Below are 17,912 nucleotides of genomic sequence, written 5' to 3' on the forward strand. Positions count from 1 at the left end.
GGCTTTAGGGCCGCGTCCTCAGTCACGATCCGGGTTCTTTCCCCCCGTGTTAGAGAAGTATGGGTTCTCTCCATGTACTCCAGCTTCAGCAAAAGCATCAGCACCAACAAAATTATCAGACACCAAGCCACACACAACAGCGTCATCTTGCAGAGCCGTGGTAATGCTGCATTCATCAAAGATCTTTTGTAGTTTCTAAATTTGGATAATTACCAAACTTTTTTTTAAATGCACAAAAAATTGGGGATTGTTTTACCATGTGAAGACATTATTCATTTCTAATTAGCATTTGACAAAATGAAAGTACTTTGCTTTGTAACAATTTTATTATTTTTTTTATTTTTTTTAGCAAAAGATGCATCCTACAACACACTATATTCTTCCTCTTTGTCACACAGTAATTCTGTCCAGTAATCCAAACAGTTTGACAGAGCCTTGTGGGTGGTCACTTCTTCATTTGGTCTTTTGCCTTTGTTGTCACGGCTCCTCTTGACTACACAACAAATCAAGATAGCAACTGAAGAAGGCAGACTAAAATGTGGGTTTGCCCAGAAAGTGTTCAAAAGGACTTGATGGATAATGGTAACTTTTAATGGAAGAGTAGATGGACGCAATGAAGCTACAATATATAATGGAGAGCAGACGGGGCTATGGGAAATCAGAGGAGCTCTTTGATGGGCCGGCTGTGCTGTTTACCACAGCAGGCGACAGAACAAACAGCAATTGAGAGAAAAAAAGTGAAAGGAGGGAGGGTACGAGAGAAGAGTGGTGCGGAACTCAGATCTCTCCTACAAATGTGTAAAGCATGGTGCCGCTCTCCCTCCCTTTGGGCCAGAAATGTCTTTGTGCGATGCCATGGTGACGCCTTGTGTGTTTGCGGAAGCTGATGTCACTGTGGGCTCGGCTCTCAAAAGAGAAACCAGCGTCTGACCGGAGAATCAGGAAATGAGACCAACTGTGTGTACACATGCTGGCACTGTATGTGTAGTTCACACGCTATACCATCATCCTTCAAGCACAAAGAACAGCTGATGCTCCAAACATCCGTGGAAAAAAAGGTCAACATTTTGAAAAATGTAGTGAAGCAACATGGTGGACACAAGACGGCGACGCTACTGTTCCAGCAGTTTCCAACTTGTATGGGGGGGAAAAAGCAGCGCAAAATTGATTAGAAGCAACTTTAATTATAATCCGACAAAACACAACGTAAACCACAGTCACACAAGTGCAGGGCACATGACAGTTGTTAGAAAATTATGAACTTTGTGAAAGCAGAAGGCGAGGCTGCACAAACAGCTTCGCGAATTACAGACACAGTGAGAATACGGAACAAGAGCGACTGCAAGGAGATAAAACAAACGAGATGAACACTGTGTTAAACCTCAGAGGGCACAAAAATGACAAGGTCAAACAAACAAACATGCACATACACAAATAATTGGATGCATTAATTTTCCCTTGTTTCCGATACTGCAGATAAAGCAAATTCAGCAGCTGTACCCTTACTGCATTCTGCAGACGGTTTAAATGTAAACTAAATGTACTGCATTAAACTGATCATTGTTGAAAATAGGTTACTAAAAGAGGAATATCTGCTTCCTCATTCTTCACACATTCTTCTATTTGCTGGATCATACCACGCCTTTTCTCCATCTGTGCATTACTGCCCTCCATCCTCCCTTTCTCACAGTTTGGTAGCTTCAGGACAGGTCTGACTGATGAGGAGGGCTAAAGGTGATCCTGAATCCTGATTGTAGCATCCAGCTTGCTCTGCTCTTTGCAAGGAAGCGGCGCAGAAGTTCACATCCTACAGCCACAGCCACAGAAACTCACTCTGTACATATGTTCGCCTTCACCTTTTCCGCCCTCAACATCCAAAAATGTACTGCGCTTAGACAATCTCAGGGTGCTTTAATGTGGAGCATGGCTATTCCATGTACATACTTACATACTTATATAGTATTTTGGGATTAGTTTGATCTGCTGCCATCAGCTCAGAGTTATCAGGCTAATCCACAGCCCTGCTGCTGAATTGACTGAATAGCTGCCTGGGTTTCCAGTTGAAGCGAGGATTTAGTGCATCTACAAATGAGATTTTGCGACATGTAACTGTAAAATCTAAGCTACATGCACTGTGCTCGCTTTGTTGCGGTTTTTATACCAACTCGGTGGGACCTAACAAATCAGATTTCAATTTCAAATACATGTCTCGAGTTTATTGCTTTTTACCATTGTTCAGCTGTATTATGTTGTTCCCTCCGAACAGCATGAGATCTACTTAAATATAAGATGATCAATAATTAATGTAGCTGTGCTTCTGTGTATAAAATAATCCAGTAGGGGGACAATCTGCATAAGGAAAGAATGAAAAGAACATCATCTTTGTTCATACTCGTCTTTATCCGACAATTTTCTCAAAGACACGAGGTTTTTATGCTGCAGATCAGAGGGGGGGGGGATATCAAATGGATGAGTGGATAGAGATTTCTGCCCTAACGCTCCTGGCTGCAAATCTCTACTCTTCTTTATGCCTGCTTTGGAAGTCACTCACATATGCAGTCACATTTGCCTTCACACACAAACACATTTCAATAGTATTTGACGGAGTGTCCACTTTTTTGTAAAATGCTAGGTTCAGTTTTCAACTATGCAACTGATGTAGCTCATCCTACAAAGGGCAAATAATCATTTTCTTCACATTGATGGTGGGATGGAGCAGGACATTTATTTAGGCGCTATCCCAGTTATCTTCTGCTGAAGAAAGAGCTAAACATCCATTTACATCTCCATGTATTTTCTCAACCAATGTTCAGTAGCTATGGAAAAAAAAAAAAAAAAAACAATATCCTTGATACAGTTGGCTATAGGTTTTCTGGACTTTGTTTTGAAGGGACTCCGGTATCTGGTGGGGCCTCAGAGCCAATGATTCCCCAAATGGAGCCAGGCGAGATGGTTCAGGTATTTGATCAGAAATTCTTCTGGGGCCTCACTTTGTCTCTTTTTCAGGCGCTGAGAGGAGTCACTGGGGAAAAACAAGAACCTGCTAGAGGGACTATAGGTTCTTAGAAGGCCTTGAAAGGATGATAAATGTGCCACTGGGGAGAGGGATGTCAGGGTTTCCCTCAATCTCGAGTTATCAGAAGACAATGGATGAATGGATACAAGAAAGACACTCGCATTCCACTTTATTAGATACATCTGTTCAGCTGCTTGCTAACAGAAACAAAAAAATCAGCCAATCACACGACAAAAACTCCGCATTTAGGTATTTATATATGGGACTCGCTGAGTTTAAAATTGAACATCAAAATGAAGGGAAATGGATTTCAGTAACTATCCACATGTAATGGCTGTTAATGCTTAGCTTAAACTCCTCTGCTAAAAATCAGAAACTGAGGCAACAATCCATACAGAGCCACCACTATAGGACTTTTTTTTTGTCACTGACATGGCACATCCTTGTAATGGATACCTAATAGACTAAAATATTGATAAAACGTAAAGTATAAATACAATTAATTTAAAAAAAAGCATGTTTCTCCGTTTCATCCTGTTCAGAATCATAATGTGGAGAATGAGAAGTTCAAAATGAGATATGAGAGGTGAGATGAAATGGAGTTTGTTTTTCAGCTCGTCTAGATATCCTGCATGCCTCACTGTATTTTCTCAGTTTAGTTCTCCTCTACGATCCGACTACATCACACACAGGCACATAATACACGTCATACAGTGTAAATACTCATGTGTCACTTATTCCCACCATCTGCTTATGGGCTTTTGATAAGTACTTGTAATTAGAGATTTAAACCTCTCTCTCTCTCTCTTTCTATTTCTCTTTACAAACACTCAAGCACAGGCACTGACGTGTAAACTCCTAAATCTCCCTCCATCGTACTCTCACTGACTCTCTCCCTTTCAACTACTCCCCCTGTTTTTCAACTAAGCTCCCCACCTCCCCCCTCTTTTTCTCCTCCCTGTCTCTTAAACTCTCACTGGGTCTCTGGTGGGATGTCAGTGGAGGATTTCAAGCCTGTTGGTGTGGATGTAGGGTGAACTGGGAGTTGGTATCTCTCACGTTTGTTCCGTATCTTAGATCTCTTCAGCTGAGACCAAGCTATTTCTGGATTTTATTTCCCAGCTGGAAACAAAATAATTCTTCAAACTACGGTGAAAGGCTCTGAGGTATGGTGCTCATTCTCTCTGGTTAGTGTCTGGTTTTTTTTTTGTTTTTTTTTTGTTGTTTTTCTGTATGTCACATGAGGCCCAGAAGCACACTGTTGAGTATTTTTTTGAAATATTTAAACTTTGATAATTTATTATTTAGATGGACGTTTTTGTTTTTTGTACAATAAGACTGAATGTCTTGTCTCTGTCTTCAAAAGTTACAATTATTTTGTCTGTTCTTGATCCGTGCATGCAAAAAATTTTTTTTATCCAAATTAGACTCTAATTTTTTAGCTTGATGTTTGGACACAAAACGCGTCTCTTTACCTTAGAGATGTCTGAATGTCTGCTGAAAATGCTCTCACTTATATAAAACTTTGGCTATCTTTCATCTAAACACTGTGGAACTGTGTGGTGTCTGTAGCCTACTATTATTTTGTGTGTGTGTGCGCGCGCGCGTATTATCCTAGACTTTAACCAAACAGCTTAGTGGATCTGCTTGGCTTAAAGTTTTAGATCATATTTGCACAGAAACTGTGCAAATATGATATGAAAGTGTTACATGTATTCTTTTGCATTACTGGCATTCTTGATTCAATAATAACAAGCAGCAAGTGGAAAAGGTCACAACAGTTGCTGGTAACTTCATTCCTTCGCACTTTCATTGTTTTGGTTGAATTATATCTGCCTTGTTTGGAAATGAATCACACCCATCTGCAGTGGGATGTTCTTACTTGCCATAAATCAATTCATACCTACCAGGGTTGCACTAACGTGAGATTGCACTGCATGATAACCTTAGTGGAAAATAGCATGGTTTTACAAGATCAAAACATTTACACAGCAAGTTTAAACAGAAATATATTTCTTAAATGTTAGGGGAAAAAAAGTTTAGATCTCTTCTTACAGCTTGCTGTTCGTTAGCAAACATTTGGGGAACAGGGAGCACTTCACGACTCAAGTCAGGCCTACACGTTCTCACATCTTAATAAAGGGACTTTTAACTTAAACATTCATAAGAAACGTCGTGAGATTTTGAAGGTAACGGATTTTAAAAACGTATTCATGCCTGTGGCATAGAGACGAGACACACCTCATTTGAAAACAGACAAGCCCCAATTATTTTCTTCAGATATTCTGCTTTATTCTAGGAAATAATACCAGCAGGTGATAAGTTAGTTATCACAATCTAACATACCTATTAATAATTTAGTGGCCCGAACTGGTTTCCAAAATCACAATCAATGGAAATAATAATAATTCTGTAGAAGGACACACAAAATTTGAGCATTTCTTCGACAATTTACCTTCAATTCATGAAAACAATCAGATGGTTTAAGTGCACTGGTGAAACATTAGTTTGAAGATATGAAAGAGAAGAAGGAAGGGACCAAATGGCAACATGTATATGTACAAGAAGAGAGTATAAAGGGCAGTGAAGACAGTGAGGAGAACAGGTTTAATGGTCCATAAAGCTTTAGATGCACAAAAAAATAGCAGAGCATCAGTACAGCTGAGGTTTTGTTTTCTGCCTCCTTCCAAAAACAGATAAAAGCCTCAGCTTTTGTTTCACATGAGCTCACAGATGGCCTCATTCAGACGCAGCATCTACGCGCCCCGGTGACTGCGAGCAGCAGAAATAGACAAAAAGAAATGAGAGAATGTGGGTTAAACTTGTTGATGTTCAAATTCAGGGACGTTGTGAATTCAGAAGTGTTAGACTGTAAAAAAAAAAAAAAAATCTCGTCATGGTGTTAAAAGAGCTTCGACCGTTTCAGAGAGTCTTCTCTTTGTGATGCGCATTTGTTTTGTCTCTCTGCGTACTTGCTACACCCATCTGTCTCCGTGCTCTTCCAAAATTTGAGTGGGGGTTTGTTTTCCTTTCAAGCTAAAAAGATTTTGGCAACAGAACTGCCTCCACAAAACACGATTCGACCCATGAGGCAGGGAGGGCAGCGGGGACAATAGCAGGGGGCTCAACTTGCAACTGCATGGCCAAGCTGCTGCTGTGAGGTCCGTGAGCATGACCCTTCACCCCATCTGCTCTATGGGTACTGCACTTAGGCTTACCCTGTCCTGTGACCCCAACTTTTTATATTCTTTCTTTTCCGTTTCTTGTTTTACTTCATAGTAGATGTTGTTGATGTCTCTGAGATCCGTTGTGATCACAGTTCTCCGTGTTGTGTCCAGCTGGTCTCAGACAGAGCCGCCACAAGTCATGGGCATGCTAAATTGCTAAATTGCTTAGAGCCCTCAAGCTTAGCACCTTCGTAAAATGGATTGGATCTAAGGGTATTTGTTGTTGTACATAAAAACAAAGAGTTACTTTTGTCCAAAAATCCTAAAAATAATGTACTCTGTAAACCAAATACACAGCATTTTTACTTAAACTGCAAATTGTGGAAGCACAGAAAGTATTTCAGCAATCTGAAACTTCAACTTAGCATTTATAATTTGAAAAATGTAATGTAAAAAAAAATGTAAATGCAACTTTGCCTCTGATCTAATCAAAGAGTTCAATAGGTATTTTCAGCTAAATGTCATTTAATTTACATCCACTGCTCAAGTTTAGGTCTTACTGGGTGTTTTTTCAAACTCTGGCTGGTGGTTGATGGTTTAATGGGAGTGGGTTCTCAAGTCCCATTCTGCTGCATTGGACCCATGTAATCTTGGATCTACTTTGGTCTTGAAAGTTTTTTCTATCCCTCCTCCCATATAGTAATGAGCTGGTTTATTGGTTATACTGGAATGACTGGCCCTTTCTCCAGTGACTTTTCTGGGTAAAAAGGATTTTGATGAATCAGCAAACCCGCTGGCTGAGCTGCACCACTGGACCCACGTTTAGGAAGATTTAAATAGCTTCTTTCTTGCATGACCAAGGGGAGCAATGCTTATTTTCAAAGGTCAGCTATAGAGTGCTTTTTCTAAATGTCAAGGCAGTATGATAACAATATTATTAAAGTCTTAAAGAGGAGAAAAAATGTGATGTTTTTAAATACTAAAAACTGGAAAATAGCTGGTGGCAAAATATGTAATTTACATTTTTCAAGCTCTGTCCCGAAGCTTAACTATTCATAGATGGTTACCACTCACTGGATTTCCTTTGTGGATAATTTTACTGGGATAACCCCCCCTTCCTTCCCTCCCAGTAAACCACTCAGGAACAATAAGACACATGCACACACAAACAGACACTGAATGGATGGATTGATTTGAAGTGCCCGATCCCAGAAGGCAGACAGCTGACTGAGCAAACTAAGCAGGGGGTTTAAATGCGATTATAGGGTTTACATTTCATCTGGAAGGAAAAGCCACAGGTTAATCTCATTTTTTGTTCTTTTTATATTTCTCAAATTCACACTAGAATGTGGACTTCACTGATGATTTGAAAAGGACAGTAGTGATTTCTTTAGGGAAATATCTTCCTTTACTTTTTCAATGTAAAAAATTAGAAACGCCTTGCAGTTTTTTCCGCTGCTGATTGCACTATTAAAAAGGAAATCCCCAAACTCGTCTTGGACGCAGTTTGTTTTCATCTATGCCTTTTCTGTGAAAGCCTGCCCATGCAACCAGCAACACAACTGTAACATCTGTTCCCTGGGATTCAGTTTGTCAATCCTCATCTGTACCATTTTGTGGTTTTCTTTGTTTAAAAAAAAATAAAAAAATCTCACATTTCTGCATAAATTGAAATTGCAAGATGGAGATGTGGACCCTGAGTATTCGTTTAAGAGGGGCCCCTGGGAGTGGACAGTTGGTTGACTCAAACCACAGTAAAGCTAATGACAGGTGGTGGGAAGCACTGCTGGCAGCAGCCACAACATGTTATTTGGGACCGTTCCAGGAGGCTAAGATTAAATCCAAACCTTCGGTTTTAGATTCCCCCTCCCTCCAATCTGATGAAGCTTTGTCATGAAACCAGTCTGAAGGGATTCAGCTTTAAACAGGTGGAGCAGCTGATGTGAAGCCTGAGTTGACGGTTGTCTTTGTTAGAAGAAGTCTAGGCTGTCGCCCATCTGACCTTATTTCTTTATGAAAGTCTTCCACAATGTTAATGGAGGCATGCTGCTGCTGGAATCTGACTGGTGCCCTGAGTGACTTCCTTCCAAGGCTATCATTAGATGCTGTGTCAGTAGAAAGAAAATCAGTGTCAGGGTCAGCGTCTGGGCTTGCTAGGACATGTTGTAGCTTTGTGAGTGTATGTATAAATTAATATTTGTTTGAAATTGGAAGGAGAAACGTGCATTTTTATTCAACAATGTTATGAAATTACTGGTAACACTTTATTTGAAGGGGGTTGAATAAGACTGTCATGACACTTTCATAAACATGACATAACACCTGTCATGAACATGAATAAGCCTTCATGAATATTTATGACTGTTGTCATAAAGCGTCATTCGGTAAATTATGACACATTTAATACAAAGTTGACATTATTCAAAATGTCTGTTACAACTTGACATTAACCAAGAAATCATTACTGTTCAAACTTTACCTTTAATAACATAAAGTTACCTATTTTTTAAAGTGCAATCAGTAATACTTTTATAACAAATTTATATCAGTAATGATTTCTTGGTTAATGTCAAGTTGTCATAACAAAGACATTTTGAATAATGTCAACTTTGTATTAAAAGTGTCATAAGTTACCGAATGACACTTTATGACAACAGTCATAAATATTCATGAAGGCTTATTCATGTTCATGATAGGTATTATGTCATGTTTATGACGGTGTCATGACAGTCTTATTCACCCCCCTTCAAATAAAGTGTTACCAAATTACTTGGTACGAACATAACGCAACCCATGAACGTGGAGGCTTAAATGTTATTAGGATAATTCTCTGTGTAGGTGTAGTTACTGAAATATGGATTTTGCAACATGACTAATGGAGCATGTTGGGGGCAGTGAAGATGTTTTTCAGCAAGCAGGACAACCACAAATGGAAAGAGAGACCCGCCAAAAAGATGAGAGCAACCACCAACACATCTGGCTCTTTTTCTGCTGGGCAGGTGCATCAAAAGTAGCCGCTTCAGTGCTCCCATCAACATTAAGTGGATAACACACACATACGCAGTCACTCATACACTGACCCTCCCCCTCACTGCACACAAATACTTGTCCACCTACCCGCTACTTTTGCTTGTAGCTAGATGGGGTGTATTAGAGTGCTGAGTACAAGCCCGGCTGCAGAGCTATGCTAATGATTTGAACAAGGTCGGTTAAGCATTCCCTTTAAAAACACTGCTTTGATGTTGCCAAGAAGCTGTGGGGGAAGTTTCTGTAGAGATGAAAGATAGAGTCTAGCTGTGATGTTTGTGTGCCTCATGTCAAACATGTCATCTCTCACGTTTAACCTTAACCAACTGAAAGTAATAGGGACTGATACCCCCCTCTGTCAGTGCCATGATGTATATCTGCTAAGCAGAGAAACAAAAACCACAGGAGTGTACTGAGTATGGATGGAAAAACATAGGTGAGATTGATCAAGCAGCAGAAGATGGTTAGGTAAAGGCAAGCGGATCTGAGGTAAAGATAATGTACTCGAGAAGGAAGGAACTTATAGTGTGAGTGGTGATGAAGGACTGCCTCCTAGTCTTGTTATATTTCCTGTCATTTCTGTGAGTGTAGATAAGAGCTCTGAAGCAGGGGATAATTTCAAGGTAAAGTAGAAAGTGAGACCCCAGTCTAGGGGAAATTTTCTCAGATTTAGATTGTAGACTCCCTCTGGTGTGTGTGTATCCCTTGTAATTTCACGCTTCTAAAGGACTTCAGTCCCAATATTCTTTGAATGTCTACCGTCTCTTCTCAATCTAATAAACTTTCCGTCTTCTACCTTTACACATTAGGGCCATATTTGAAAGTTTACCGTAGACCATGGCACAGAAAGTTCATAGAATATTTCAGGATTTTTAAAGTGACACTTTGTTTAAAGATTATGAAGAATTAACTTCTTACTCCACGGCTGTCATCTTTACTTAGCATGAGTCCATAGTAGCTTATCGTTTACATTGTCCTTTTTGAAAAGTGTCTTATAAATGCAGCATTGTTTATAAAAAGTAATCATTAATCAAACTTTGCTTGGAGACTGCAATTCCAAGGAGGAGCTTTGTGGAAATAGACAGCACTTTGTGTGAGCAAGCATTTAGGAATTCCCAATTCCTAGCATAGGGAGATACAAGGATTTCTCAAACAGGCATAAATAAATAAATAAACACTGCAAGTATGTTTTTGGTGAAGGAAAATAACATGATGTAATGCTCAAAAAGTCTCTTTTACATAATGCCCTTCTTCCCTTCCCTTTTAAATTTGAAAATTTAGAGGATTGCTACTTAGGTTGAAACTATCCACTTTAGTTAGTTTTGAATTTTGGTAAAAATAATTTTACTAAGATAGTCCTCAAGGGCTACCTTCAAAACCAACTGAGTGCAAATTATTAAACCAATTTTCTTAGTCTGTTGTCTCATTTACATGCTGCATAATGTGCAACACAAATCACACCAGATCACCACAAATCTAGCGCCTTTAGACCATGCTGCCTACACAGAATAGATTTCCATTGTAACTCCATCCAATTACTTTGCAAACCTGATGAAGGTAAGGCAGGACAACTCAATAAATTTAGCTCTCTTATCTAAGTTTCATAGCCTCTGGTCACTTACCTATAAACCCAGATTTTTGTGACGTATCGAGTCTGCAGGAATAAAATTGCCATCAGCAGGTGGCGCCAAACACAGACTAATCCTAGTAGACCACGAGCAGAAAGGCAAAGCAAACATTGTTTGAGGACAAAACTGTTGCTCTTCTTGTTTGAATATTTTCGCAACCAAGGAGTTACGAGAGTGTGTGGTAAGAAATGACCAAAATCTATTTTCCTATACTTTTCCTAAAGGTGACCGAGGAAAAAGCGTAATGCGCATGCGCATTCGCAGTAGTTCGATGTTTAATGGCTACAGGGATTAGGTCGCACGCAAGGTGCCATGGTTGAAGATTGTAGCACATAAAATCAGGAGCTCGGGATGCTGGTAACATTTGAATAATTAAAAGAAAACCTAAAAAACAAAGCAATGGTGACATTATACACCATATGGCATAGTGCACGATGAAAATGAAAACACGTTCGTCGATCCGTTTGTAGTGACTGAATTAAGGTGAGCTAATTGGAAACAGCTGTGAAGTGACGCGCAATAGATTATACAACAGATGGCAACAATGAATAATAATGTTTTACTTTGTTTAAAAACAAACAAGAAATACGCAAAAATATAAGCCAAGAAACCGAGCGTTATCATTTCCGGTTTATTTATTTATTTAATGTTCAGGAACAATTCAGGTAGACATGATAAAGATTATGCTAGCCCAATGTGTATTTTTTAAACTCATGCATCATGCATTGTATTTTCATCCAATTAGAAATAAAAAAATGTTGAAGTCTGTAAAATGGCCCCAGCTCCTACCTGGCAGTCATAATCAGCATAATGCTTCCATGCTTACAACAACAATTTTAAGTATGATAGCTACAACAATTAAAACTTATGATAATGACCCCAAATGGTGAAAAGATGCTTTTTTTGTATTTTGCCATGATAGGTTCACAAAATGATTTTTAATGAATGTTCTGCCTTTCTAAGTGAGAGACTTGTACCTTTTACAGAGGTCACTAGATTTTTAAAAAGCAAACATTCTGCCTTGGAAATAGACATTCTTCTTATATTCCTTTTCAAAAATGAAATGTCACAGTTATTTCTTGTAATTAAAGTAGAAGTTGTTTCCAATTTGTAGTAGAATCTGGGCTTTGCACAAGCTAATTGTCAATCAGCTGATTTTTGTGTATAACAAGTAGAATTAATTTCTCATAGGTATAAAATGTGTTTGTCCTCAGGATGGCCAAACACTGTTCTGTCAAACTGTTCTGTATTTTGACTTATCGTGAAAAGTAACAGAACTCTCACAAACAAAATCAAAGAGAAATGTGGTGATTACATTTTATTTGGTTAGATTTTAATATACAAATTAGGTAAATTCCAGTCAAACATTAAAGCGGATGTAATCCATTTTAATAATAATAATAATAATAAACTATTTTAGTAATTTAATTAGGCTGGATTGTTTAATTGAATTACTCAAATAAATTTATTGGCAACATTTGAGTTTGCAAATTAATTTGGCTCAGTGAGGTTGATTTGGTGTGCTATACATTAAATGTCATCTGCTTTCTTTACCTCCAATAAGTTATGTTATTACTCCTGTTACTTTTCTTAAGCCTTCTAGACGAAACAATGTTAGGTTGACTTAAAACGCAACATATTACTTCACAAATTGTACAAATTGTGCAAGAAGACATCTCGGGCCCCTCTTTGAAGTGTTTTACTTCAACAGCACATACAAATAGACAGAGATTGCAGTTTTTATAAGAGTAAAGATTGTGATCTTGGCCAGGTTTTCCAAATCACCTCTCCAAGGTCAATATCGGCATTAATGGCAAAGAAGCATCATGGTAATGATGGTGCTGTCATTAATTATTCATAATCTGACTTAACATTGGATTTGAGGTTGCGTGTGAAGGCAGCAAACTAATACATCTGTCTGTCACCTTTAGTCTCGCAGTTTATGCATTCTTTTTTGTGGTGAGCAGAGAAATCTATTTGATGGATCAGTCAACAACTTTTTCAGTTTTTTTTGTTTTTTTGTTTGGCATGACAAAAAAAAAAAAAAACTTCCTGCGTTGCGCACAAATTCGCCAAGACACAGAGGCTACCGTAGGTGAATCCAGGCAACTCCCTCTTCTATGAACCTCCTACATTTCTTTTTCTTTTGCTATGAGATAGTGAAGAGGGAGGTGCTTATGAGGCTGAGGGTGTTAACTGCACCCTTCAGATGGAGTAAGTGGGCTGGGCTCACCAGGGTCTGGAGTGAGAATGGGGGGGCGGGTAGGGACGTAGAGAGAAAAAGGCAGATGTACAAGAATGTATACAGTTGCAAGCGGTGGAGTTTCCATGACCACGGGAAGGGGAATGAATGAATGAATGAATGAATGAATGACATCAGAGTGGCAGGAACGTGAGAGAGTGTGAAATTGATTTGTGTAGCACGGGGAGACGATCCTGGCTGGGTTTTCACCACGCAGACACATTTCCCTCCTCTCTGTGCACGGGTGTCTCCTGTGGAAGGGGCTCTCTCTGGTAAGGCATTGCTTTTTTCCTCTTCTCTCATACTTCTCACACTCTTGGCTCATTATCAGAATAATATTGTAGGTGTAAGTGCGATTTTTTTTTTCTCTTTTCTCTCTTAACCTTGTGGGAAACAAACATGGGTGTATGTGAATGTCTCATTTGCTGCTGCCGATGTGTGTCATTAGGAATGAAGAGAGAGACAGATGTGCCATGCAGTTGTCAGAGTGTCTAAATTTATCACAAGATGCTTATTGGAGAAGAATGTGTGTGTTTCTGGCTGGGAATGAACAGCTGATTGTAGCCAAAAGATCCCTGTGTTTAATCTGTGCTGTTAGTGAATTGTCAAGAGTAAAACTAGATTTTGAAGCTCTTATTTGGCTTGATGTTGTGAGTGATTGTCTGAGAGAGTAAGAGACAGATGACTTGTTTGTTGTAATGGTCTTAGTTGTTGGTTTTCTTTGTATTGTTTCTCTGCTTTGCTGTGCTGAAGAGTCCTACTATTCACTTTTGATTCAACATCTTGTCCAGTTTTTCAATTTGAATTGCTTAGACCTATTATATTTTCTTTGCTGTTCCACTTTGAGTAAATGTGTTTATTACAAACTTTGTCTAATGGTACTTTAAATAAGATATTACCACACAATGTTTTTATTATTACATTAATTAAGTTGAAATCATATTTAAAGGACTTGTATATGCATTTTTGCATTGTGGTCTTTACTAATTGTGGTCAGGTTTCAAGTAAAAAAAAATGTACATCTTTATCTTCATATTATATAGAGAGAAATATTACAAGAAAATACAAAAAAAACAAACAAACAAACAAAAAAACAAGAATAAAGTAGCCAAGCATGCAGCCAAAATTTGTCAAAGAATGAAGACTTTTTAATCTGGGGCGTCATTGTCATAAAACTATGGCTACAAATTAAAGTATTTTTATTTCATTGCCAGTGTTAAATGTTTGATTTAAACACCCTGTTAAATTGTGCTTACTTTAAGAGCATAACTACATTGAAAATTAAGATTTTATCCCAAATAAAATCTGACAAAGTTTCTCAGTGCATATAACGAAGAACATCTGTCTTGTTATTTTGGCCATACTTACTGATGTGATAATTTGAAAGGACACATAATTCAACGTCTAAAGTTTGTCTGTTTCTACCACACTTCATGCTGAGACTCAGCTGTGGCTTAATCGACCTCCCACTTTTTACAAGCAGAAAATTACCTACAGGTATTGCCAATTTCCATAGTTTCCAAAGTTTTAATGGTGAACACATGTAAAGTGCAAGCTTTCAAATTCATTCTCCTCTTTACAGGTTTTAATGTAATAGGGAGTGACTCTAAAAATTTATTGTCATTCATGCATAGCATGTTGTGGTTTTAGGAGATATGTAGCTACATAAGCCTTCTGAAAAATAACGGAAAACCCAACTATGATTTGAGTCTTATACTTTTTAATGTCTAAATATTTATGTATTTACTTATTTAAATCTAATGTTTTAAATATTTTATACTTATGGTGATATGCTTTGATATGGATGCTGGTATGGCATTCCAACTCAGGTGTAGCTCACTTTGCATAGAAATGGATGTGGAAAATCCCCTGAATTGACCCTTGCATGACAAAGAGGTAACGTGAAATGATAAAGACTAGAAATCACAGCAAAGTCGATCAAAATCCATCCAGAATGGCCGCAGAGTAAAGGCATGTAAGATATTAGATGAGCGGTCAAAGGATTAACATTTAGGTGATTTATAAAGCATTATCTTTTAATAGGACTAGCAACTGGATTTGGATTCAGAAAATGTTTTTTTTTATTTTTTTTAATTCAGATTTACAGCTAAATCTGCACAAAGCAACAATTTTATCGAAACATGGCTGTTTTATTCAGCAAGAGTATAGAGCGGTGAGTACTACCCGAGTTCAGGATCATAAAGCATAAGGGTTTAAACTCAGCGGCGGAAATATTATTTTCAGAGTAATCGCCATGTCCAGCATGGGCTCTGTCGGAGGGCTCAGAGCATCCATTATGAATGAGGGAAGATGAATATACATGAGGCTGCTTCCTACAATTTAATTTGAAACTGAGTAAAAAGAAATGACACTGCCAGGTGTAGGAGACTTAGCTGCAAGGTGCATTTGTGCATACAGTCATGCTCTAAGAAACTTCTTACCCATGGTATATTTTTAAGAGAGACCAGTGAAGTTAAATGGTTTGAGGGCAGACCATTTAAGGCTATGCTGGCATGTCTCTGTTTAAGAGCTCAGTTTAGTGCATGGATGCCAGCTTTTAGGCAGAATCACTGGGGGCACAAGTGGGTCAGTAGTGTAGAGCAATGGAAGAGACTCAGACTTTTATTTTGTCTAAGTACAAAACTTCCCCTTGGCAGCAAGCAATCCATCCAAGTTTTGTGTTTTTTTCCCCTTTAATGTGATAAGTAATAATGCGATGCTAGATCTAGGCCAATGCACTTTTGAGCTTCTGAACAAGTTTGGTTATATAGTAAATTTTGATATATGTCTGAATCTTTTGCCATTTTGGCCATGTCACACTTCTGTGATGTAAAAATAGTAGGTTTATCACAGACCAACACACAATCACATAGCAGATTCATGAAAACTCGAGTAACCAAAGAAATAACATCAGGAGCAATATCGTTTTACCTGGAATCCAGAACAGTTGTTCTGGAAATGGATTGTCTCCAGGCTAGGTCGATAATTAGCATTTTGAAGACATCTCAACATTTTCTTTCTGTTGCTCTCAGCAGATAAATAGGAGCATGATGCGAGCTGTGTAATGTTTTTCTGTCAAACTCACTCCAGCTTGTCTTACTACACACATCATTTTTCAAGTTTTGTTTTTCCTCTGCCTCCATTATTCTGTGTTTTTGCTTCTGGAAATTACTTCGGCGAAGCCAGAACCAATGGTTGAGAGCAATGATGACAAATGTCTGTGAGAGATGGAGCAGCACAGAATGTCACTGTTTGTGCACATTTGCTCAAAAGAACAACAGAACAGGCGTCTTACTGATGATTGGTGCTTGACTTTTGGAGGAGCCCTGTGTAAAGCTTGTGAGCATAAGCTGAGTGGTAATGTGGGCTAGTGTTTGGAGCCAACTGTGCACAAGTCTGTCGGCTGACTGTGACTCACTGGAACAGTGTTTGTGCGTCTGCCAGTGGTCATTGGTTTCATCCTCAGTCGTCAGGGAACACAATCATTGAGTAGGAGGATGCTGTCTCTGTGCTGGGAACTGCTTGACTCAAAGCTGTTACGATGGCTTGTGCTAGTCTTCTTCTCTTTTTTTTTGTCATGGGTATTGATTGTCTCCTGCTGAGGTTTGCATGTGTCTTTTGAGCTCAAGTGTTGTGTTTTGTGCCTGCGTTTTGAAGCTGGGAGCTAGGGGAGCGAGAAGTAAAAGACAGACAAATGCCAAACAAAGAGCTGAACTCTCTTCCAGCATGAAGTAGCTGATGGAAGAAAAAGCAATTTAAAAAAAGAATTGATCCATAAGGAAGAAGGTTAGATGCATTGTGGAGAAAAGAAGAAAAAGAAAAGAGAGAAATGAACTCATAAGTTATTGTTACAGCTCTCCTCAGTCTCTTCCGGATGTTTCAATTATTAATTTTCTTCATTTGTCTTTCTAATTTCTCCTGACTCTGACGTCTTTCTCTGCTCTTTTTGTAATGCCACTGTGATTTCTTATTTCTCCTGACCAGCAAAGATAAATGGGCTCAATCACCATCCCGATCTTCAAGCAATTACCAGCACAGATGTTACCGCTTTGTCATTTACTCATGTCTTTTGTTGACAGCTGAATCCTGAACTGTAAAAAAACAAAGGCGTTCAGATTTTTGTGGTATTGAGATATATATATATATATATATATATATATATATATATATATATATATATATATTAATTTATTTCATTTATTACATTTCTTAGTTATGCGTTATTAATATAAGGTTCCTTATTGCCTTGTTTAATTTGGGTTAAAATTCCAAGACATTAGTATTTATTTAACCAATTTCAAATATTTAAATTTAGATATTAACATTTTGTTACTCATAGCATTAACTCAGTCTACATAAGCATCAGCAAAAAAAAAAAATAAATAAATAAAAAATAATATATTTGTTAAATTACTTACATTTCAACTCCTTTCCAGTTGTTTAAATAATGCAGTCAAGTTCAGTTTATTATTCAAATTGGTGAAAAGTTTACTATCTAGCAAACCTAGTGGTAAAAGCATCTTCCTGAATGTACACTTAGCAACAGTAAACTGTGAAATTCTTTGAAAAAGACAGAATCAAGTGTATAGAAAGGAAACATAATATTACTTGTAGCAATATTTTAGATGATTCCTTCCAAGAAGGTGCAACAGTGTCACAGAACACCAGACCAAATGTAACTCCTTTAAAGAGAAAAAACTGAAAGATAACATTAGTTTAATCAAAAACTAACAGTGAAAATGGTCAGTTTGTCCTCCAGCAACCTAAGCATATTTCAGCATATACAAAGACATCTCAACATAACCTGAGCCAAAGTTATAATTTTGGTTAGA

General features: G+C 38.1%; 1 protein-coding gene across 4 annotated transcripts in view; it reads left to right on the forward strand.

The window, feature by feature from the left end:
• Window positions 1-4,030: 4,030 nt before the first annotated feature.
• myo16 (myosin XVI) overlaps window positions 4,031-17,912 on the forward strand; it is a 113,283-nt gene continuing 99,401 nt past the window's right edge. The window contains exon 1 of one of the 4 annotated variants that reach the window (XM_015045961.1): window positions 4,031-4,182. The gene's annotated coding sequence lies outside the window, so the exon portion shown is untranslated. Of the gene's footprint in view, window positions 4,183-10,917; window positions 11,020-11,247; window positions 11,322-13,124; window positions 13,353-17,912 lie in introns of those variants that run through there. The other 3 variants (XM_015045960.1, XM_015045962.1, XM_015045959.1) reach the window with 3 other exon arrangements.

The sequence above is a fragment of the Poecilia latipinna genome, unplaced genomic scaffold (assembly GCF_001443285.1).
Source record: "Poecilia latipinna isolate Pla-1442-1.1 unplaced genomic scaffold, P_latipinna-1.0 Scaffold757, whole genome shotgun sequence".
NCBI classification, from domain to species: Eukaryota; Metazoa; Chordata; class Actinopteri; order Cyprinodontiformes; family Poeciliidae; genus Poecilia; species Poecilia latipinna.